The sequence below is a fragment of the Pleurodeles waltl genome, chromosome 7 (genome assembly GCF_031143425.1).
Source record: "Pleurodeles waltl isolate 20211129_DDA chromosome 7, aPleWal1.hap1.20221129, whole genome shotgun sequence".
NCBI lineage: Eukaryota > Metazoa > Chordata > Amphibia > Caudata > Salamandridae > Pleurodeles > Pleurodeles waltl.
The window spans coordinates 759089890-759115384 of NC_090446.1; positions in this window are offsets into that span (position 1 = coordinate 759089890).

Consider the following 25495-nt stretch of genomic DNA (forward strand, 5'->3'; position numbering starts at 1 on the left):
TACCCTATTGTGGAAGACTGGAACAAGCCTTGGATGGCGGCACTGTGTGATGACTGAAGAGAAAAATGCTCCCTTGACTGGATACATTTTCACTTAGCTCCTTTCTCTGTACCATCTCCTCAACTAACACCCTGGATTTTATTATTGGTACCTGGGGCTGCTCTGTTGGCCATGCCCCCTCAATACCAGTCACCACTCAATTCCAGAATTGAGTACACTCTCCAGATAGGTTCTCCCATCCATCTAGGTGGCGCTCATTTCATCCTACTGAGTCTCTGACACATCTGGGAACCTGTATCTCTGTCCTCTCTACCCCCTTCCCCAGCGATCTGATATACATATTGGTGGGAATCCTCCTCTGCACCACCCTGTGGGTTCCACCACAATACATTCTGGAATCTCCCCATATCAGACATTGTTATTTTGCTCTCCTTTCATTTGCTTACTTACTGTTACCTCAGAAGCATTTCTGTGACCTCATGCAATATTTTCATTACTGCAATTCTGCTCTATGACTATAACCCCACATACTAATATATCACTGTTGTTACTCATGCCTGTATAGCTCCCTTTGTTTTAACACTCTACGAACAGACTCAGATCTGGTTACACATCTGTGCTATGTCTATATTGCCAAACAAATGCAATAACATTAGAGTAGAACAATTAACTCATTGTGGGACTGTTTTTTTTGCCCAGTGCATTATCATGGTAAGGGATTAGAATCAACTGACCTGGGAGTTATAAGGAAAAATTAGGAGACAGCAAAGTTAAACAGCTGTGTTACGTCTTCATCTTGAGAGTGAATAGAGCTGATACCCAGATGCAATTATATGTTGATAATGACAGAAAGGAAGCATTTATCTTCATTCTGCTAGTAGCAGCAGTTGCCTCTTGCAACTCTTAGGGAGGAGCAAACCTCACAGTCTTGCAGGTATCATAAAAAGACTGGTTTGCCTGCTACCTTAGAAGTGACCCATTTCACTATGGCAATCATGTGGTCCTAGTACCCAAAGGTATGTATGTAATATGTGATAGTGCATAGAATTTATTTTAATTTGCCTAAATACAAAGTATAAAACAGTCTTTGAGCCTCATGATGACTCGTAAATGGTGTAGTTGTTTTTTGTCTGGGGGTATTCAAGGTGTATGAATGAACTGTAAGAATAGGACATGCGAGGATACCTTGTGCATGTAAGTAGCAGCAAGCAAAATCCCTTAATAAGTCTGTTTAGATTAATTTTCTGCAGGATTTAAGAATGTGAGAAGTTGATTTCCACCAACTTACAGGGCACATATAGGTTTAGACACACATGTAGACAAGTTACCAGTGTGCGTGTTTGCCCCAAAGAAGTAGGTTGTCAGGACCATATTCCTACAAAAGGTAAGAAACAGGAAATATACTATTGCATGGTTCTAAGAGAATGGAAATAAAGAACAAACTCCTAATAAACCTTTTTCATAACTAGCAATCTTGATGTTTATAATTCAAATATTGTGGCTCTATCTGAAGGAGACTTGCAAGGATATCACCAAATTAAGTTGAATTGCTCTACACACAGCCAAAGATAATAAGATAGCTATACTGAAAAATGATACATACATTGATCATGAAAGAGTGGAAAATGTTGATATAAATAATTTCGAATTTTACCCTTTGCTACTGGACCTCAGGCAATGAACTTTGGAGATGTAGCATGAGACAAATAGGGCTGGAATCAGAATTATTGATAAATTTTCAATACATAATAAAGATATGTCTTTTGAGAGTCAATGATGAGAATTTGAAGTAGGTTAAGTATTTTTATTATCAGTTTTCTTAGTTTCTTATCTTTATTGACAATTCAGAAATCATATTTAAGAGAACAATGCATGAAGCGCGTTCCATATCAATTAATTCTCCAATCTCAGCTAAGGATGCTTTTAAGACAAACAATTTGCTAGGAAAATCCATAAATAGTTCATAAATCAAAGATGTGAAAGCATTTATAATTCAGTAGAGATATGTAGAAAGTAAGTTTCAGGCAAAAATTATTGGATTTGAATAACAAGATCCTCAGAGCACAATGTGTCAAAATAAAGCAGGTCAAAGTGAGTCTGAGTAGTATCTCAGAGAGCGTCTGTGAGAAATCACAGAGTATCAGAATTAAGGAGGGAATTGCTGCTGAATGAGCCTAAGACACTAAGGCTTCTCTGCTAAAAGCTTTCTCTCAGGCTTCTCGAAAGCATCTCCCACTGATCAAGGAACAGACATTATATACTTGTATCTTATTTGATGTCTTCATGATTACAGTACAGCTTCCATCGACTAATCTCTCCAACGAAGCAGCTAAGAAACATATTATTTGTTGCGTTCTAACTTTGCAACTAAAGTATTTAATGGATGCCAGTTCCCATCAATTCAAGAAACAAGAGAGAAAAAGTCCATGGTTAGTGTGATGCATATTTTGAAAGTCACATTTCTTTGCCGTACACTCTTTTTCATTGAGTCTGTTCATAAAGAAACAGAGTTTATGATATTGCTAACATTTTATTAATTATATGAATGTGTGAAGGTTAAAGAAATATAATTTTTCATAGCATGGTTCATGATTAGAGTTACGAAACAAGTTTTAACACTTATTTTTAATACATTTTAATCTAGGTCATTATTGACAAATCATGTAAAATTTATGCTCAATGGTGCATTCATTAACTAAAGCCTACAACTATTGTTGCCTCATGCTTTCAGCTGCTAAGATAGCACAGAAAGAAAAATAAATGCATTTTGTTCTTGTTTTCAGTTCTACATGGTGTTTGTACAAGTTTAATTTTTTCACCCAATAGTTTATTAGTTAGAAAACACTCTTCCAATCCCCTATCTGATGCTTTGGAACCATTGCAAAATCACATTTATAGATTTATTCAGAGTTCACTCTCATCTTCCGCTGAACTTTCCCTTTTCAGATTTTCTCTTCTTTTGGTCCTTTATATTCTTTATTAACATGTTCATTCAATTCTATAGCTTTCACCATTCTTCGATTCACTTTTCTACTTCTCTTCTTTATTAAAAGCATCTTTATTGTCTTGTTGATTGCTAGAGTAGATGGAAAGTAAACAACTGGTATTAGTACAGGAACTAAGAAAGCTTTGAGGAGTCTTCCTTCTGCTGCTTTTATCCAGTAACCTATTGAAGAGATTCCCATTGTACTATGCTAGTGGTTTCTAAAGGTTCTAAATCATCAAGCTTTAATCAAATCAGGATTTATAGAGGGCAACTACTCACCTGTAAGAGTCTCAAGGCGCTGAAGGAGTTTGTCTTCTGTGGTTGAGTTGAAGAGCCAGGCTTTAAGGTCCTTCCTAAATTGAGGTAATGATGGTGACTGCCTAAGGTCAGGGGCAGGGTGTTCCAGCTCTATGCCGTGAGGTTGGTGAAAGATCTTCCTCCAGCCGAGGTTTTCCGTATGCAGGGTACGGTGGCTACTGCCTGTTGAGCGGAGCGGAGAGGTGTGGTGGGGTAGAAGAAGGTGATGCGGTGGCTGAGGTCGGTGGTCCTAGGTCATGGAGGGCCTTGTATGTGTGGATGAGAAATTTGAAGTTGATTCTTTTCTTGAGAGGAAGCCATTGAAGATCTCTTAGATGATTGGTGATGTGTTTGCAATGTGGAAGGTCCAGGACGAAACTGGTGGAGGCGTTTTGGATGTGCTGTAGTTGCTTCAGGTTCTTCTGGGTGGTGCCGGCATAGAGGGCGTTGCCATAGTAGAGTCTGCTAGTAACCAGGGCAGCAGTCCTTTGGGCTCTATTTGTAGATCTTCTGGAGCAGTCAGTGTGTGAAATAGGAGGATGTGAAAGAGTTCACTTGGTGGGCCATGGTGAGTGATGAATCCAGGATGAAAACTGAGGTTGTGTGCGTGGTTTGTAGGGTTGGGAGGGTGCCAAGTGTGGCGTTAGGTGGGGGATACTTGTTGAGGGTGTAAGTAAGCTGTTCCTCGGTGATGTACTTCCATTTTCTGCTTGGGGTTTGGAGCGTGCTGAGGTGGATGGCAGGTGTGGTGATGGTGAAATGAATGCAGTGGTGGTCAGTCCAGTGAAGCGTGGAGGTTTTTATTGACAGTGATGTTGTTGCTGGTATAAAAGATGGCATAGGGTGTGTGTCTAGTGATGTGTGTTGGCGAGGTCACCAGTTATTTTAGTCCTATGGCAAGGTTATTGAGCAGGGAAGCGGTGATGGTGTCGTTAACATTGTCAATGTGGTAGTTGAGGTCGCCAAGGAGGAAGTAGTTAGTGGAGGCGAGAGAATGGGGAGAAATTATGTTGACGATGGAGTCTCTGCAGGCTGGGCAGGAGCAGGGTGTCCTGTAGTTGAGGGTGTTGCAGAAAGTAGACTTGGGGATGGCGTGTATCTGGAAATGGAGGTGCTCCATGAGTATTCTTCCACGTTGGTTGTCAAGTGGAGGATGGATTTGTATACGATGGCTAGGCCGCCACCTGGGTGAGAAGGCCGATCTTTGTGGAGCAATTTGTAGTCGCTGGGGATGCGGATGGTGATGTCAGGTGCAGATGCTGATTTTGTTCATGTCTCGGTGAGAAAGGAGATGTCTGGGTGGGTGGAGTCTAGGAATTCCCAGAGTTCTACGGCATCTTTGCAGAGGTAGCGAATGTTGAGGGGGGTGTGGCTGAGGTGCTCTGGGTTGGTGTTCGATTGCTCAGTGGCGGCAGGGTCCAGTGTTTGGTGTAGGGTGAGGATGCGGTGGCAGTAGAGACAGGTGAACAGTACATGGGTGTCTCTGGGTGATGCAAAAGGGCAGGCAGAGGAGCGTCCTGTGTTCAGCCCGTGGCGGGTCTCCGTGTTGTAGTGATGGAAGGTCGGAGGATCAGGGTTCATGGCTCTGGGAGGGGTCCAGGTACAGGTGGGCACGGATGGACTTGCCATTGACGCACCTTTGGCACCCCAGTGGTGCACCCGCTATGCGGCCACACAACACCCACCATTAAGATGGGGAGGGAGGCTGGAGGGTCCGGTCGGCTGAGAGGTGGGAGGGTGGGAAAGAACTTTGCAGGGAGGGAGGGGGTAGGCTGCAGAGGCAGGAGCAGCAGGGAATGGAATGTAGGGAGAGTGAAAGGCTGAAAAGGAGAGAGAAAGACACAAGAAAGAAAAGAAAATAACAAATAAAGATGTAAGAAAATCAAGCAAAAGTGAAAGTGAGAGTAAGATTCCTATGCACAGATGGCCACTGGGGCACCAGGGATGAGGCGCAGGCAGGAGCCTGTGGGTGGAGGTGAGCCTCACACTGAGAGTCAGGCAGGCTCTCAGTTTGAACGCAGCAGCAATAAGTGGAGCTGCACAGAGGAGAGCAAGCTGACGCTGACCAGGCGGCCAGAGAAGTCTGACCTGCTTACTCTCATCTGGAATAGAGGTGCATCAGCGTTCAATCTTCAGTATCTTACAGATTCCACCCTTTTCTGTGAGTAAAATGTCTAAAGCATGGTGGTTTTGAAGTACCATTGATCTGATCACAACTATTTCTGTGTTTTCAATTAGTAAAGCTCCTGATGTCCTAGTTGTCAGCTGTCTACTACTGTTGAAAGTTTCCTAATCATTTTATCATTTAATACTAGTCTTACTGATGGCAAATATGCCTCCCACTAAATGTGTTCCCTCATTCACACTGCATGAATATCTTTGCGCACCCGTCACTGTCAGTGCATCTAGACTCTGTACATGGTGTATCTTTGGAAAAAGCAAACCTAAATAGTGAATTCTCCTCAGTCAGTTGGCAATCTAAAAAAGGAATTCTCTCCAAAAATAAAATGCACTCCAGCTATAGTTGGATCACCATCCTACAAAATTTGCCATGTCCTTCCTGATAATTCAAAAACATGTTCACAATTACTATTTCCTATTGGTGTCTTTTTCCCATAAATTCTTCTTTAAAACACACACAATTACCCTTTGTATTTCTTCTCTAATTGTAATTTTGGAACAGGCATCTATCTTCTAAACTCATCATCCTCTCTTTTCCACATATTCTTCAAAAACATTTTTATTCTTATATGCATGTTGTGCAAACTGTGCGTTTGTCTCCTCTAACATTAGAATACAGGTTTTCTCTAGTGGATTCATTAGATAAGTAAAGTTATTTTCATGAGCTGTAACAGTGGTTACAGGAAGAAAAGGTCTAAAGTTATACCAAGCTATTGGACCTGGCTCTTTCTACAGGGTAATTCCCGAAACATTTTGCCTTCGCCTCCTAATTTTTCTGACTCTTTTTGGCTGATGTTATGACCCTGGTCACTTTATCACTGCTAATCAGTGCTAAAGTGCATGTGCTCTCCCTTGTAAACTTGGTATGATTGGCTTATACCTGCATGCCACATTTAATTTACCTGTAAGTCCCTTGTACAGTGGTATCCCTATACCCAAGGCCTGTAAATTACTAGTGGGTCTGCATCACAGCTTGCGCAACCCACAGAAGTAGCCTTTCAAATCTGTCTCAGGCCTGCTAGTGCAGGGCCTGCATGCACAGTTTTATGCCACAGGGACCTGGTATCTAAGTATAATTACCAGGCCCAGATCTCCCCTTTTACTTTTATATAACTTGGTGTTGTGTTTCCTTTGTGGTGGGGGTAGTGCATCACGTGTGTTGCGTGTGTTGTGCAAACGCTTTACACATTGCCTCTGGGTTAGGCCTGACTGGTCGTGCCAAGCTACCAAGGGGGTGAGCAGGGATAATCTTGGACATGTAACTCCCTTGCCCTGACTAGAGTGGATGGGTTCTGCCAGGGTTAGGTCATACCCTAGCCAACCAGAAATGCCATTTCTAGCATTGGTTAACGGCGGTGAGGATAGTACTTGTGCTTGCACGATACCATTGTGACTCATTGTTGCACCACAAATTGCACGTAGACCATTACATGTCCTAATTCTCTTTTTTTAATTACTCTCCTGTTCTCTCAAGCTAGTCTTTTTGAGTGATTACACCTGTGCCATATACTTGTACTTGGGACTCTTGTTGTTTTACACCTGTGTTTGCACTCATCAGAATGGAATCTACATTTGACATGGACGAGTTGTGAGAATACACTCTAGAGGAGTTAAAGGGATTCTGCAGGGAGAGGGGTATACCGGTATGTGAAACCGCCCTCATGAGAGCCTTGTTTGATTTTGAGGAGGCACAAGGGGTAGTGACAGTAAAGGAGGGCCAAGGGGGGGTTCTGAGGGTGACCCTAAAGAGAACCATGAGAGTAGTGAGGACTTTGAGTGGGAGGGTCCCAAGCCCACATCCCAGGGGGACAGTGGTCCCAGAGTTTGACAAAGAGGGAGAAGATGACTGGCCAGGGACGCCAGTAGAGCAAGAGGTCCCCATAGACAGGGTGTCCCTTATTGGGTCTTTGCCTAGCAGCAGCACCACCTCCCATTCCCTCTCACCTGAAGAGCTCAGAGACAGGTGGGAAGAGAGGGACCTGAAGCTTCTGCTAGCCCAGCTGGCTGTAGAAGAGAGAAGGGCTGAGGTAGCAAAGGCCTTAGTCCAGGAGAGGATGGCAGAGTCTGACAGGGCCTTTGCCAGGGAAAGACTCTCTATGGAGAGCAGTCTGACAAATCTGGAATCAGCAGCACTGCAGGTGGAGTCCAGTGGTGGCAGCATAATTGATTGTAGAAGCACAATCCCTACCTACCCACACACCTGGTGCCTAGGTTCAAGAAGGGGGATGACATACGTCAGAGGCTGAGGGAGTATGAATACTCTCTGGTGGCACACAGGATTCTTGAGAAGGATTGGGGGACTGGCCTGGGAGCTATATTCCTGAGGAGTGGAAGGATGCCCTACTGACCCTAGAAGAGAGTGACAGGCAGTAGTATCCCCTCATCAAAGAGGCCCTGGCAAAAAGATATGATCTCACCCCTGAGGGCTACAGTTTGAGGTTCAGAGGCAGCAGGAAGCGGTCTCGCCAGTCTTGGGAGGATTTTGTGGGGAACCGTTGCAAAGCACTAGAAGGATGGGTGATGAAGGTTAGCACAGCAACCACTTATGAAGGGCAGTTCAATCTCATTGTCAGAGAGCACATGTTCATTTGCTGTTTTACAGGGCTATGCCAACACCTGTCACAGAGTAAGTTCTCACACCCCAGTAAACTTGCAAAGGAGGGCGACCTCTGGCTGAGCGCTAGAGGAGCTGGTAAGGCACTGGGGTGTGACCCACAAGGGAATGGCTCAGGTTCACCCCACCAGGGGGTGGGAGGGTTCAGAGTAACCCAGACAAAGTTCTGAGTGAGGAGAATGCAGGTTCTAGATGGTCCTGTGCCCTGCCACAGTTCCTGGAAGGCACCCAGAGGGGGTGCTAGGGAGGAAACTTAGTCTACATAGACAGGGTTCTAAGTGGGGAGGGTGCAGGCTCTAGATGGTCCTAAGTATCCATCTAGAGCCTCTCTACCGTTTCTTCTGGGGGTACCACTTTCAAAAGGAGGGTGTGGAACTCTAAGAGAAGGGGCAGGGGGAGGAATGACTCTCCCCTGACCCCAGCTCAGATTGAGGGGGAGGACCCTGGGTTGGGAAGCCAGTTACTGAACTGGTAGGTGAGCTGGGCAGGACGACTGACACAAGTGCCCTGGCAGTTCTAGATTCTGGGGTACCACTCTCAAAAGAAGGGTACGGAACTCTAGAAGGCGAGGCAGGGGGAGGAAGATTGTCTGGGAAGCATAGACAGAGGCATCCAGCTGGGTTCAGACTGGTGTAGGACTGGATCATGCCTCTGCAGTTGCGGGCCAGGGTCCATGTTCTACTGCCTCAAGCAGGGAAGTCCATCAAGGTATTGATTCGTTCCCCCCTGGCTTTAGGCTGGTACGAGGTCATGTTGGACCTGGTCCTTTCTACAGGGCCATTCTCCAAACCCAGGGCCTGTTAATTAAATGCTTCTAGTGGGCCTGCTGCACAGCTTGTGCCACCCTCAGAAGTACCCTTTCAAAACTGTCTCAGGCCTGGTAGCACAGGGCCTGCTTGCACCGTTTTCTGCCACAGAGACCTGGCATCTAAATATACTTGCCAGGCCCATAACTTCTCTTTTACTACATGTAAGTCACCCCTAAGGTGGGCTCAAGCTAGCCCTATGGGCAAGGTGCCATGTACGTAGAAGGCAGGACATGTGCCTGGTTGCGTAGCCTGTCCTGGTTGTGACAAACAGCCTATTTGGTTTCTCACTGCTGTGCGTTCCGCCTTCTCAGAGGATTACATTGGAAATGCCCTGCCTTATGTCTAGGGGTTATTGTCTGATTTATGAGGGGTAGCGTAGGCATGTTTGGTATGGTTGTAGTTGTAGTGAGAAATTCTGCTTACTGGTGTAGGTGGATTTGTTATTATCATTGATGAAATGCCACTCCTAGAAAGTGAGCATTTCTCTGTGCTTATGACTCCAATCCACATCTGGGAAGAGTGACAGCTGGGCTTTGTGCATACTTTTCAGACAGCCTTTACACAGATAGGGTGGAGGTGTCACAGAGGTGCATCTACATACTGAATGGTCTTCCTTGGCTGAGAGAAGGGGAGAGGGGGCACACTTGCATCTGTAAAGGCTGTGCCCTGGCCTCACACCAAGGGCTCATTTACCCCCAACTGATGTTTGGAGCCTGTGCTGGAGGAGGGAGGGGGCACTCTCAGAACCAGTTGTAACTGGTTGGAACCTTCTCTCCCCCCCCCCTTTGTTAAACCTTTTCAAAACTGAGTATAAGTACAGGGGATTTTTCTCCACAATTTGGAGATACTCTGGACTTTAAACTTGCTTGTAACTGGACACAGAATGCTGCTAGAAGGACTCACCAGGAACTGCCTTGGACTGCTGCTGCGCTCTACTCTTCAGCTGCTGCTTGTACCTAGATAATCTTATTTTCCTTTCATAACTTTATTTAAATTTCAATCGAAACAGTTCATTTAGTGCATTGGGTCACAAGTCAGTTTTTCTCTAGTAGTTCCAAGGCGGTTGAGTCAATTCTGTGCCCCAATTGAGCAAATCTGAAATTAGGCCATTCAGTACTTGGCTCACATAATATGTCTATTCAGGAGCTGAATATCTGCGACAAGGTACTCTAGTCCTTTTAGATCTTCAGAGTATTTGTTGGTCTCAATCAGTATCACTTGCATCACTTGATTCTGTTTCTTCATTGATTGTTGGTGATATGAATTCAACAGACACTTGATTTCAACTTCTTTTGATTGTAAGACTTTGGACATTTAGCATTTTGAGTGTCTTTTGATGTTCTTGACCCAGAACGTGTTTCTTCTCCTGGACCCGCTTGTACTTCTTCAGGTGTTTCAACTGCCACTTCAACCTGAGTTTCTGTTTCTCCATTTTCTCCTTCAAGAGCTCCAGTGCCACTCTGAGAGTCATCCCAGATTTGGATTTCTTCACCTGTCCGCAGATCTTAACCACTTTTTTCTTTCTGTCTCTGATCACAAGCTCACTTCTCCTTTATTTGAGTCTGTGTATCTTGCGGTGGTACATTTACCAGAGTTCTCCGTTCTGGCTCATAGAACATTATTTCTTCATAAGGATCTCTTGTTCTCTGGGTATGAAAAGCATTTACCCAGTTTGGCACACCAGCACACTTGACAGCTGTATTCATGATCAGAACGACTTGTACGGGCCTTTCTACCTTGACTCCAGGCAAGAATTTCTCATGTGCTTCTTGACCAGGACCCCGTCTCCAGGACTAAGGTCATGGCATTGCTCTTGATGTAGATTTAAAGTGGCAGCTTCAACCTGTCAAGAGACAGATTGCACCCCATCAGCTAGTCCTTTACAATATTTGAGTACCATGTCATTTGTTATGTTCACAAGTGCATTCGAAGGAACAGGTAATCTCATTGCTCTCCCCCATGAGTATCTAATGTGGGTATAAATCAGTCAATGTTATAGCATCAGACCATTTCATTGAAGTTAAAACTTTGGCCAATCTGGATTTGATGATTGCGTTGATCTGCTCATTGATTCTGGATGCCTGGAGGCCTGTAACTGCAGTGATGTTTTTGTTCAATTTACAATGCTGCACACAACATCTTTATGATCTCACTGTTGAAGTGAGTTCCTTGATCAGACTCCAAAGAAACATTTGTACGGTAACCTGAAACTAACTCCCTCAACAGCAGTTTGGCTACAGTGAGACTGCCATTTCTCATTGTTGGACAGGCTTCCACTCATTGAGAGAAAATGCACACCATTTCAGGATATATCTTAGCCTGTTACAGACAGGCATTTCAATAAAATCCATCTGTATTCTGTTGAAAGGACCTCCTGACCTTCCAAATTGACTCATTTTAACTGGTGTTCAAATCACATTAATCTTTTGACATTTTACATATCTGGGATATAATTCTTCTGCAGTGACTCTGAATTTGGGGTTAAAATTTTTTTTTTATTTAAAGGTCCACACCATGGCATACCTACCTACATATGTAGCTCCATGGAAACGTCATGTCAGTGGAGATTACACACTGTCTGCAGACCCAGCTAGAAAACTCCGCTCCGCTCATAGAGCTTTCAGAATTCAGGAACTTTGCGATACGTGGAGTAGCGCTGAGTTCCAAAATGCCGACATCCAGTGCAAAGCAGAGTTTTTTTTCTTTTGCGTGTGCAAGATTTGTTTTTGGTGCTCACTCATGAGTGCCACAATACTCTCAGGCCACTAGCAAGCGTGTGCAAGATTTTGCACCCACTGGCACAGCTTTTGGTCATGACAGTGTCGATATAGTGCCACTCAGGAGTGTGAATGCACCTCAAGTAGATTTTCAGCTTGAGAAGCAGCTAAATCTACTCAAAAATTGGTTTTGAGTGGATTTTCTTCTCCAATGGACCGTTCAAGTTGTTTTTTGAGCAAGAAGACTTTTTTAGAACTTTTTTTTTCCATCAGGAAGGAAGTGCCCCAGAGACTTCAACTTCACGTTTCTGTCCACTAGCATCCTCCCAGTGCGTTGTCCATCTCCTGGTCAGTTTTCACTTGGAGTTCAAGATGAAAGGATCACTCTCATGATCTCCTGGATATATACCTTTGGATTTGAGGACTTTGGCCCTCATTACAACCTCTGCAGTCTTTTGAAAAGACCGCTGAGGCTGCGGGAGCAAGAATACCGCCAGTGCCGGCGGTATTTCTGGCTCCCTATTATGACTTTTCTGCTGGGCCAGCGGACGGTAACAGTATTACCGTCCACTGGCCCAGCGGAAAAGTCACATCAACATTGCTGCCATCTCATAATAGAGCCGGCGGCAATGCTGATGTGCAGCGGGTGCAGTAGCCCCCGTCGCGCATTTCACTGCCCGGAAATGCGCGACGGGGCTATGCCTGGGGGCCCCTGCACTGCCCATGCCAAGTGCATGGGCAGTGCAGGGGCCCTCAGGGGCACCCCAAGTCCACCTTACAGCCAGCCTTTCCATGGCGGTGTTTACGGCTGTGGCCAGGCTGGCGGTCGGGGACTCATAACCCCCAGGGCAGCGGTGCTAGTGGAAGGGGCGGCAGTATGGCCGTGGCTATTGCACCACTGTCATAATAGCTGGTGGAACACCGCCAGCCGGTTGGGTCATAATGAGGCCCTTTGTTTTTGTGATATCAAACAAGTAAGTTAAAAAACTATTGTAGAAGGATGTTGCTTGTTTGATAGGGCATGCATCAGTATTTCGTTGTACTTTTATTTGATTTTTAAATTTCATTTTGGTGGGTGGCCTGGAGTTTAAGTAAGGTCCTACGTTTTTTTTTTTTGCATTTTATTGATTTATCCTCTTTTGTAAGGGGAAATTGTTGTACAGCTCAGTAACGTTTTTTCCATGTTTTTTACATTTCAAATATTCATTTATTTTACTGTGTGGCCTAGACTTCCAATGGGACATCTAGCCAGTAGGCCCAGTACTAGTCATCAATGCATGAAAGAAATGTTTCTGTGGTATATGGTTTTGAAAATTCATTTTGTTACGTGGGCCCCCATTATCCTAATGAGGCTGGTGGATTCGGGCTGCAGCATCACCTGAATTCTGTGGAACTGAGTCCAATCCCACACCATGTGACAACTGTCATCCTAATCCATTTCTAGACAAACAGCAGCGTCTCATCTCTGCCCATGAGCAGAGCTGATTTGTGGCAACCTGGCGCATGCCAAGATGACTTCTCAGGGAAATTGTGGTGGATTAGATCTCATCCTTTTCTCTCAGTTACATTAGTTTCACACGAGCAAAGACAAACAGAGGCAGGAAATGGTTTAATAATATTTTTTGAATCAGCTGTGCCTTAGATCAAATGGCATAAAATGCAATAATTAGAATGAAGAAACATACTAGAAGCAAAATGATGACAAGGAAAGTGAAACACAGGAAATGTCCCACCCTACTGTCACTATGCACAATGTATGCCATTCCCACCTAAGCCATGTTAGAGCTCGACAAGATAAGCCCTAATCCACCCTTTAGGGTCCCCCCCGGGAAGACATCATCTCCCATACCTGAGTATGCCAATAGGGAGAAAGCCTGTAGTCTATAGAGACCCCATCCCCATGTTGGCCAGGGAACCGGTGGTCTGCAAGCACTTGTAAGGAAATCAGACAGCATGTGGTCATAGTCAACTGGCTGGACCCTCCCTCTAATGTGTATGGGAAAGAGAACTGTTTTCATAATAAAACAACTGATGTTCGGAGAAAATGTCCCCACTTAAAAATATGTTTGTTTCTGTAAAGTTTAGAGATGCAGTGTACTTCTTATACCGATGTTCCTATCTCGCTGCAGGCTTGAGGAAAGCACAGAGTGAAAAGAATATTGTGTCTAAAAATGTAATGCTTTCCTGGGCGAAAAAACAACAAGATAAAGAAAATAAAACACCACCACCAATGTGGTCGATTCTAAAAGAATACAATGAAACAAAATAAAATGTCACTAGGCTAAAGGGCATAAGCAGCAGGCATAGTTGCTAAAATAACATGCCCAGAGACATCACTAAAATGGCTACACAACAATTATAGACAGGGATGGCATTGGATTAAATTTAAAATGTTAGATAATTTATTTTCTGCAAAAAGTGTACATTTGGGGTGTCATTTGATGGCATAAGATGATGTTTGTTGTAAAACGTTTATAGCTCAGTTAACTTTCATGTTTTGCATTACTGAATTAATGTTAGTCTTTTCTTCAGTATTACAACCATGCCTCCTTTTTATGTCCAGTGTGTTTGTGAGCTTATCATCGGCCACCATTTGTCTTCATTCTTCATGCCATGTGACCTGGGTCCATTTTGTGTAGTCTCTGTCCATAGGCCTGAATTTGTTCTTTGTTCCCCATGCCTTCTTTCTCACTGCTGTTGTTTGCCGATGTGATTGGCAGCCATTTTGTGCATCCAGCCAGTCTGCTTTTGTCATAGACTTGTGTGTATTCTGTGTTGTCCATGCCTCCTTGCTTACTGTTATTTTTTGACCATGTGGCTAGCAACCATTCTGTGCATCCAGCCATTGTGGTCTTGCCATAGGCTTTCATGTGTTCTTTGTCCTCCATGCCTCCTTGCTTGCTATTGTTGTTTGACCATGTGACTGGCAGCCATTTTGTGCATCCGGGCAGTGCGTTTTTGCCATAGGCTTGCATGTGTTCTTTGTTTCCTATGCCTCCTTGCTTGCTGTTGTTGTGTGACCATGTGGCTTGTGGCCTTTTTGTGTATTCAGCCAGTGTGTTTTTGCCATAGGCTTGCATGGATGGATGTGATACCACAACCATCCATGAGCATCATAGTAGTATATGTATACTAAGACTATGATTTTGATGAACAATGCTTCTATTATTATATGTTTTGTGTGATTGTATGCACCTCCTTGCCTCACAATAGGTTTCTTTCTTCTACACCTCCCATACAAACATTGGCGGTTATTATTCAATCTTTAAATTTAAATTTAAATTTTATTTTATTTTTTTATTTTAATTTTTTATTTCAATTTTTGTCTTTTAAATTTTTTATAAATTTTTTTTTTTTTTTTTTTTTGGATTTGAGATGTTTATTTTTTTAAATGGATCGCCTTGATCCAGCCATCTGTCCATCCGTCCGTCCGTCCATCCATCCATCTAGCCACACACCATATGTGCACAGCTGTGCAACAGCATTCATCTTTTTTCAGGTATAATAATTCCATTTCTGCCTGGACATTCTGGCTGTCGTGTACTGCAGACACAATAGCATCATGCATTTTTTATGATTATTTATTCCATTTTCCCCTGGACCACATTGCCTCCCATATGCGCACACAAACCTTCATTTGTTTAAATATTATTCAATTTATCGATGCACTTCCCTGACTCCCACAGGTGTCCCATTTGAATAGATGGACATAAAGCAAAGAGGTATAGCTGTAAGTTGTATTATGCTGATTGGCAAATTATTTTTTTTGGTATGGTGGTGTGGTTTGGCTTTTAAGTGGTTGGTTTATTATTACCTAAGTAACCAACCACACTAATATCGCTTTTGTCTGTACTAATTCAAACTTCAACAATGCATGTTTCACTAAATGTTCATCTACAGTACTGCCAAACAGAAGGCCTGTACAGTGAGGTCAGTCCTCCAGTCTCTTCCGCTTGTGCAGCTTAGTGCCATTGCAAACTGAAAGCTTTAAGATGGCCCAAAGAAAGTTGCTCTGAAGAAAGTGGTCAGTGATCAGAAGCAGCTTTCCACCAGTGGCGTGCCGACCACAACCTTTTTCGGGAGACATGTGCCTTCCACACTGGCCTCTGAGGAGGACGCTGGGAGCAGCACTCAGGCATCAACAACACCTCCCCAATCTAAGCCCAAGCCCATGTCTGTCAGTGAGGCAGCTGCTGCAATCATGGCAATGCTGACGAGTAGTGATGTTGAATTAGATTTGTCCCTTTCACAAAGTAGTACCAAAGTAGTTTCAGGAAACAGACCAAAGTGGACAGCAGCCACAGCCAGCAATAGTAGATCTTTTTGAAGTTAGAGCAGAATGGGAGGTTGAGTTTCCTTTCAGAGCAAGAACCTCCTCTTTTAGAATCATTGGCTCCCAGATCTGCAGCAAGGAAATCCACCATCTTCTCCAAGCACCACTTCTGATGTTGGAACTCAAACTATTATATGTTGCAACGTCTATTTGAGCAGTACAGACAGATCAATGACTATGTAATTCAAAGAGGATAGGATGGGGCCTAGTCAAATGCCTGACACAAATGCTACTCCCTTTTGAGGTTCTCACATGGGAGTTAGCAAGTAGGGCAGTGCGATGGGACAATCTGTCCCGTTGTTGCATCTGCTACAGGACCAGCCAAAGAATGTGTCTGAAAGGTTCGCACATGGAGGTGTGAACAAAAACCCAGAAGTGCATGCCTTGGTTGAGAGCTTAATGCTTTGCATGGCCTGTAATGCAAGGCTGCAAAATGAAGTCATGATGTCCAAAGAGTACATCTATGCCACACTACTTGATCCACGGTACAGAAACAATTCTGCCCACTTTCATTTATTTTTCTGTGAACTGAATGTTTCACAATACAAGAGTTAGATTGTTGAGCAAGCTGGACACCAGGAAGAAGGACAGCTGGAACTTAGAGTCCCATTCCACAGTTCTGGGGTGCCTCCTTCAACTTCCAGAGACGGCAGTCTTGTCTCATTACAGCAGCTAACACCAGCAACAAAAGCACTGGCAACAACAGCAAAACAAGAATTAGATTCAACCTCAGCATTGGCTTTGTTTCAAGTGTCAGGTCTGAAGTTGAGTGCAGAGGCAAAGGCAAAGGCAAAAGAGGTTGAGCAAATGGCAGCACCAATGACAATTCAGAGGGAGTATCTAGATTACCCTAAAGAGGTATATATGGATTAAAAAACATTTGTGCGTTGGTATGGTAACATGTGCCAATGGTTGGGCTGAGCTTGCCGGAAATACTGTAGAGTATCTGGGGCTTGTCCTGTAGTGAGTGTATCTGCTGAGTGTGTGTTGAGTGCAGCTTGTGCGGTTGTTACAGTGAGAAGGGACAGTCTCTTGCCTCAAAACGTGGAGAGATTGACCATGGTCAAAATGAACCAACATTTCATACCACCTGTATTGCACTGTTCCCTAAATATCACAGGAGGAGAAGGAGGATGATTTGTCAGAATCAAGTGTGTTAGCTTATCAACTTCTGGGTGAACCACCTGAGTTTGAGGATAAACTCTACTTCCCTGACTGAGGCCCATATTTCTACTTTTTAGTACCATATTTGCATCACTTTTTGATGCAAAAGCAGTGCAAACTTGCAAAATACAATTGTATTTTGTAAGTTTGTGCCGTTTTTGCTTCAAAAAGCGGTGCAAATGTGGCACTAAAAACGTAGAAATATGGGCCTGAGTATCCCAGTGCCACAAAGAACTTTTTAATTATTTCTCATTGAACTTCTTTCTTTGCAAAAAAAAGGAGCTAGGGGAACATTGTTTGTGTCGGATTTCATTTTCTGCTGCCTCACCATTTTTAGTCACATACATGGCCAGAATGGAGTTGAACCAGTGAAGAAGCTTTCACAAATACCTTCATGACATTGGAGACAATGCCTGCCTCCCTCCCATGGCTATCCTTTTTCTGCATCACTTGTCCGGGCTGCCTCAGAAGATCATTTATTTACAAGAGTAACAATACCAAATTCCAATGTGTTGCCTGCGTTAAAGATACAATTGCATACCTAACTTACCCAGGATTGGATTGGAAGAGGTATCTATAACTAAGTACAACTATTGCAACAATGAGTGAGTGATTACAAGTGATGATTGAAAATGTATCTGTTGGCAGACAGTGAGGGAGGCTGTTCAAATAATAGTAAACTTTGATCAAACTTTGATGCCTGATTGGTGATCATTTTTCCTGAAGGTGATTGGCCTTTACAAAATACCTAAGCAAAAACGTACCTGTACAGTCTACTCCTTTTTCGGGTTCCCCAAAGACCAGACCAGTCACTTTAGTTAATAAGCACAAATCTATTCTACGTACAGAATTTCAGGTTCTCTCCTTGTTCTTCAACAGCACTGCACTACATGTCTATCTTGCTCTGGTCGGGACTGGGACGGAGTTACTTAGAGTCAGGAGGAGGACAGAAGGACTCAAGGCAGGAATAATCTCATTAATAGCTAAAAGAAGGGAGCTATCCACTTCAAATAGAAACCATGAGTCTGACGTTTAGTACTCAGCTATGTGGAATGGAGAGAGGTGCGTTGATTTGGGAATTGCTGATGAGTCCTCCTATTTTTTACTCTACCTCTAAGATTTCTTGATACATGCCTCATGAAACTTGCCATCCTTCTGTCCTTCTCTTTGACTCTAAAATATAGTTTTTGTTTTACAATCCGCAGGCCTTCCCCTCTCCTGCACCAATGAAAGACGAAGGTTGAGCTCAACTCTTCTGAGACTGGCACCCAAGAGTGATGGACATTCCAAGGTGAATGCAGATGCATTGCCCCACTTGGCAATACAGTATCATTTTCCTTTTTACTGTCACATTTTATAGAACTGGGTGGGTTGAGTTCACTCTTCCATAATTAAATTTTTTAAACCTAGATGACAGAACATTTAGATATCTATACCTTGGGTCTCTGGGGCAGAAGTACTATTTGCAACACATTTAATAGAGCTGTGTATACTTATTCCTTCATTTCCTTCCACAACAGATTAATGATGATGATGTGCCGCCCATCACCTGATGAATACTGTTGCTATATTTGTCTTTGTCACACCTTTCCCCCTTATACCCTTTCCCATCCATTCATCAAACCCTTAACCCTCTTTCAGCAGGCTGTGTGATTTATTCGGGTGTGACTTAATTTACACCAAACAGATCCTCTACTTGGTGGGGCGGATGTGGTTAAATGCAACACCAACTCACAGTGGGATCTTCTATCATATGAGCAATAGCCCACATCAGCCCCAACCACGCATAAATAAGAAAGAAAATCATGCTTCAAAGTCAACATCATCAATCAGGCCTTTGTTATGTGTAAATATTCAGCTTAATCTTGCATCAACAGAGTACAGACGTTTTTCATGATTTGAGGATTTCAAAACTTTGTTTTTCAAGCTCCATGCTCACCCTTGCACAGAGTAATGTACTATTGGTAGTTTTAATATGAGGTATTCTATGATGTCATGGTGGTAGTAGTCTGTCCTTAATCTTTCTAAAGCTATATTATAAATGTATATGTATAAACTACTATCAGTGTTGAAACTTGGAAGATGTGAAGAGGGAGTAGCCTCCAGCCATTGTATCATATTTTCAGGTAAAAGAACTATGGGGTGAAGCAAACTACTTTACTTAGTATACCTAACTTCTACTGCAGATGAGGTAAGTGCTCTATATTTCTGTAGCAAAAAGAACAGATGTTGGACAGAATGCTTAACAATGCTTGGCAGTTCAGACTGGACTGTTCACATGGACAGCAGGGTCAAGACTGATTTGCATAAGGCTGGGTCCAAACTGGGGTGGTGTGGTGGGCAAAAAAACAATGGAATAAACACCAATCTTTCTGACTGGGGTGAATGTTTGCATTGTTCAGCATTGCATCCATCATCTATTCGTTTTGTTTTTGTCGCCCTAAGTGGGAAGGGTTGCCCAGACATGGGTCCCTTCACCAATGGATTCAAGGTAGCCTAGCTGATGAGGGGTGATTACCCTGAAACCGGTCCCAGCATGCTTGTTTCTGGTCGAGGGAGGACCTGGCCTGGCAGTTCGGGCTACACTGTCCCCATGGGGACCAGGGTCAAGATTGATTTGCATAAGGCTGGGTCCAAACTGGGGTGGTGTGGTAGGCAAAAAAAAGATGGACTAAACCCAGATCTTTGTGACTGGGTGTGAATGTTTGCATTGTTCAGCATTTCGTCCATCTTCTGTTCTTTTTGTTTTTCTCACCCTAAGTGGGGAGGTTGCCCAGGCGTGGGTTTCTTGCTCACTTCACCAATGGATTCAGGTTAGCATTGCTGATGAGGGGTGATACCTCGAAACCGGTCACAGGATGCTTGTTTCTGGCCCAGGGAGGACCTGGCCTGGCAGATTGGGCTGGACTGTTCACATGGCATGGTGGGCAATAAAACAATGGATTAAACCCAGATCCTTTTATTGGGGATAAATGTTTGCATTGTTCAGCATTCTGTCATTCATCTGTTCTTTTTGACAATGTTTCTGTAGCGCATATAGAGAATGGCAGCATACCCTCCTAAATGACATACACTTAGAGAAATAGATTGAATAGGCAGGCTGAGCAAAAAGGCATCAGTGCAAAGTTAAAGTAAAACACAATAATAACTTTAGACATAAAGTGGATTATAAAAAAATCCCCTTTGCCAACAAATAAAATATAAATATTGAAATGTAAAACCCTCCCTCTCCACCCACAGCAGACCCACCCCTCTCCCACATCTTTCCCTATCCTCAACCAAAGTCCAAAATAATATGTCCAAGTCCAAATTATGCATCCAATGTCCATTAGAAAAACACCCTTTCCAAATTCCCATCCTCTCCACCCACAACAACTCAAAACAAAAAAGGCTAAATTAGGGCATTTTGTATGAAGGTCTCTAACAACAGCGCTGGTGTGGCCTGGAGGCTGGAGACCCAGCGGGATTCCTAAGGGAACTGGGCCCAGGTTTAGGAGCAGGGGAATGTGCTGGGCCTTCCTCGTCCACTAGCCACTGGTAATGGGACCTGGGAGCCTCCAGCCTCTGTTGCCAGAGTCAGACCATGATCTCATGCAAGGTCGGTGGTGGTGGTGGACCAGAAGGAGAAGCAATATCAAGAAAGAAAATACAATTTAAAAAATAAATTGTAAAGAACATTCTTTGCAAACACTTGCTTTTCACATTACCTAGTGGCACAGTAAAAGTACATTGCCGCTGGTCCCATAGGGCCATTGGAATTTTTGATGTGATGATTATGAAAGTCAGTCACAAAGAGAGGCATGATTACAACATCCTGCCTCAGAAAACCACTCACTGGCTGAAAGGAGGCAGCTTAGCATTAAAAAAAAGACCTTCTTGGGTGAGTAGCACAGGGACCGACCTGTTAGATGGAGGCACCAGAACCTGGCCTTCAGGGGGCCAAAGGTCCTTTCAATGATCCTTCTGGTTCGCCCATGTGCCTCATTATAAAGTACTTCTGCCCTTGTCCTGGCATTCCTTACGGGGGTCAGCAGCCATGATAGGTTTGGGTAACCAGAGTCACCTGCAAATATTGAGGGACAACATTTAGCCACACACTATCCTATATGATCAACAGCATAGGCATACACCAACATATACTGGGTGGGAACCAGGGCTCACCTATTAACCACACCCTGTGCCTCTGTAGCTGGGACATCACATTTGGGATGCTGCTAATCCTCAGGATAAAGGCATCATGCACCGACCTAGGATACTTAGCATTGACGTGGGAGATGTACTGGTCCGCCAAGCACAGTGGTGTATGGTGTATTCTAGGGTTGATCCTCGGTCCCCTTAGGCCCTCTCGCCTCGGTTACGACAGGCCAGCTGAATGTCCTTGGGCATGATTTTAACCCTCTTGGCGTGGATGGAGCACATGTTGGTGTCCTCAAAGAGCCCGAACAGGTAGGCCTCACTGGCTTCCTACAGGGCCATGACTGCCGAGCTCTGGAAGCACAGATTGGTCTTGAAGTCCTGCCCGATCTCCCGCACCAGGTGCTGGAAGGGCAGCTTCGGATGAGTAGCTTGGTGGACTTCTGGTAACGGTGGATCTCGTGGAGAGCCACGGTCCCGGCCAGTAGCGGTGAGGCTTCTGAACTTCGCCGGTGGCCGGCACGCTCTTGTGGGCAGCCTTGGTGGGCAGCTGATTGTGAGGCGCTTTCCCTCGGATGAACTTGCGGGCGGTCTGCTTGGTGTGTGCCATGGTGAAGACGAGCTTTCTCTGCGCAACCTGCGAGACACCAACAAGCACCACAACAACACCAACACCCCAATCACCTCAACTGCATCCTCCATAACACCCACTCCGTCCACAAGCACGCCATTGAGCTTTGGGACCTACTCACGGCAAACTCTCCCGACATCACCTTCCTCACTGAAACATTGATTAACTCCTCATTGGAACCCAACATCACCATAGCCATCCCAGAAGGATACAAAATCACCCATAGAGACAAACTAGATCGAGGAATCGCCATAATACACAGAAATTCCATCAAGATTTCCACCAACACCAACGACACCCTAGACACCACAAAGCACCTACACTTTCAGGTACACATCAACGCCAACACCACTCTAAGAGGTACCCTCATCTACAGACCACCAGGACACCGCCCCCCATTCTGTGACACCATCGCAGACACTATCAGCTCCCACGCCCTCACCTCCACAGACTACCTACTCCTTGGTGACCTTAACTTTCACCTGGAAAGCACACACAATTGCAACACCATGGCCCTGCTGGACAACCTCGCAAACCTCGGCCTCAAGCAACTGGTCACCTCACCCACCCACTCAGCCAGACACACGCTATACACCATCTTCACCTCCAGCAGCCACATCGCCTTCACTCACACCACCAAATCCACTGGACTGACCACCACTGCATCCATTTCTCCTTCCTGAAGCCCACCACCCACCAACAACATCTTACCCCCTACCGCAAGTTGAATAAGATCTCCAAAGAACAACTGATCTCCAACCTCACAAAACCTCCACCTCCCAGTACCAACGACCCCAACACGCCGCCCTCAACCTCACACGATGGCTAGAAACATGCGCAGACTTTCCTTGCCCCACTCAAAATAACCAACGACACCCGCACTAACAAGTCCGCCCCGTGGTTCACCACAGAACTTCAGTCTTCCAAATGAGAATACCGAAAAATTGAGAAAGCCTGGCGCCAAGAACCCTCAGTGAGCAACTTCTCCACCCTCAAATCAGCCATGCGCAAACATCACCAACTCATCCGGACCACCAAACGATCCTTCTACAAAGAACACATAGACAACACACCCAACAGCAAGGAACTTTTTGCCATCATCAAAGAACTCACCAAACCCAAATCCTGCACCATTGACCCTACACACTTCCAAGACCTCTGCAACTCCCTCTCCAACTACTTCCACCGCAAGATCGCAGACATACACGACAGCTTCACATCGTCATCACCCACCATCACCACCACTGACACAGCCAACACCACAACACCCTGCCGCACCAACCTTCTGAACACCTGGACCCCCACCAACGATGAAGAAATAGGCAAAACCATGAGCTCCATCCTCTCAGGCTCCCCAACAGACCCTTGGCCCCACCACATCTTCACAAGGCCAACCAAATCATCGCTCCCAAGCTCCGGGCCGTCATCAACAGTTCCTTCGAGACTGCAACCTTCCCAGACATTTCGAAACACGCCGAAGTCAACGCTCTTCTCAAAAAACCCAAAGCAGACCCTGAAGACCTCACAAACTACCGACCCATCTCTCTACTCATCTTCCCCGCAAAGGTCATAGAGAAGATAGATAACATACAACTGTCTCGCTTCCTAGAAGACAACAACATACTCGACGTTTCCCAGTCTGGATTCCGCAAAAACCACAGTACCGAGACCCCCCTTATCGCCTGCACAGATGACATCAGGACCAGATTGGACAAGGGCAAAACCGTCGCCCTCATCCTCCTAGACCTCTCCGCAGCTTTCGACACCGTATGCCACCAAACCCTTCGCACACGCCTCTTCGACGCCGGAATTCACCACAAAGCCCTGGACTGGCTCACCTCCTTCCTCTACGAAAGAACCCAAACAGTTTGCCGCCCTCCTTTCCGGTCAACAGCCACCAAGGCCATCTGTGGGGTCCCCCAAGGATCCTCCCTCAGCCCCACCCTTTTCAATATCTACATGGCTCCACTCGCCAACATCATCCGCCCCCACGGCCTCACCATCATTTCATACGCTGACGACATCTGTCTCACGAGGAACCCATCTACCGCCAAGAATAACCTACACACCTGACTCCTCGCCATCGATAACTGGATGACAGCAAGCCACCTCTAATTGAACACAGACACAACTGAGATCATCATCTTCGGTCCCAACAAGACAGCATGGAACAACTCTTGGTGGCCCACCACCCTTGGACCACCCCCAACACCCACCACCCACACAAGCAATCTTGGCATCATACTGTACTCATCTTTCTCCAAGACTCAGCAAATCAACGCCATATCATCCTCCTGCTTCAACAACCCTCGCATGCTATGCAAGACTTTCAAATGGATTCAGTCACCCACGCACTCATAAGCAGCAGACCGGACTACGGCAACGCCCTCTACGCAGGGACCACAGCCAAGCTTCAGAGAAAACTCCAGCGCATCCAGAACTCAGCCGCACGTCTTATCCTCAACCTCCCTCGCCACAAACACATCTCCGCCCACCTCCCTACACTGGCTGCACATCAACAAAAGGATCATTTTAAAATCCTTGTCCATGCTCACAAAGCCCTCCACAACACGGGACCGGCCTACCTCAACAAACAAATCAACTTCCACAAACAAACTCAACAGCTCCGCTCCCCCGACCTCGCTACAGTCCCACGCATCCAATGCACCACCTCTGGCGGCAGATCCTTCTCCCACCTCGCCGCCAAAACCTGGAACTCCCTCCCCTCCAACCTACGCAAGACTCAGGACCTCCTAACCTTCAGAAAGCACCTCAAAACATGGCTTTTCGAGCAGTAACCCCCCCCAGCACCTTGAGACTCTACTGAGTGAGTAGTGCGCTTAAGAAATGTGTTTGATTGATTGATTGACCATCTGCACATTCATGGAGTGGAAACTCTTATGATTCCTGAACACCTGTTCATTCTGGCGGGGGGAGACAAATGTGATATGTGTCCCGTCAATTGCACCAAATATATTGGGGATATGTCCCATTGCATAGAATCCAGCCTTCACAGTGGTCAAATCCTCAACCTGGGAGAATGCAACGTAGCTGCACATGTGTTTTATCAGGACAGACAACACTCTTGTTAGCACATTTGAGAAAATTGGCTGTGACATTCCTGCAGCCAAGCCCACTGTTACTTGGAAAGAACCAGTTGCCAGGAAATGGAGAACTGATAGCACTTGCACAAGAGGGGGGATCCCAGTGGGGTGATATCAGGTCAGGCTCCAATTGGGCACACAGCTCTGTGATTGTGGCCCTGTCCAGTCTATAGGTGAGTATTATGTGCCTGCCTCCAGTGTAGCCAAGTCCACCAGCGGTCTGTACATGGGGGTATGTCTCCATCTCCTATTTATCTGCAGCAGTAGGTATCTAAGGGACAAAAGAGTGAGGAAGCTGTCACAAACTGAACAATGGAGCCACAACAGCAGTCTGCAATGTGCAACCATGTTATAGGATGGTGTAATTTGTGAAGTATGTGCCTATATATCCTGTGACGCAGCATTAATCCATCGGTCTGTTCACCCCCCCTGAAATAGCGTCCAGGTGGAAGTGAGGTAATGCCGCTGACGTTGTGCACCATGGCGGTAGGCGGTCATGAACCGCCGTGCAATTCCTCATTGGTT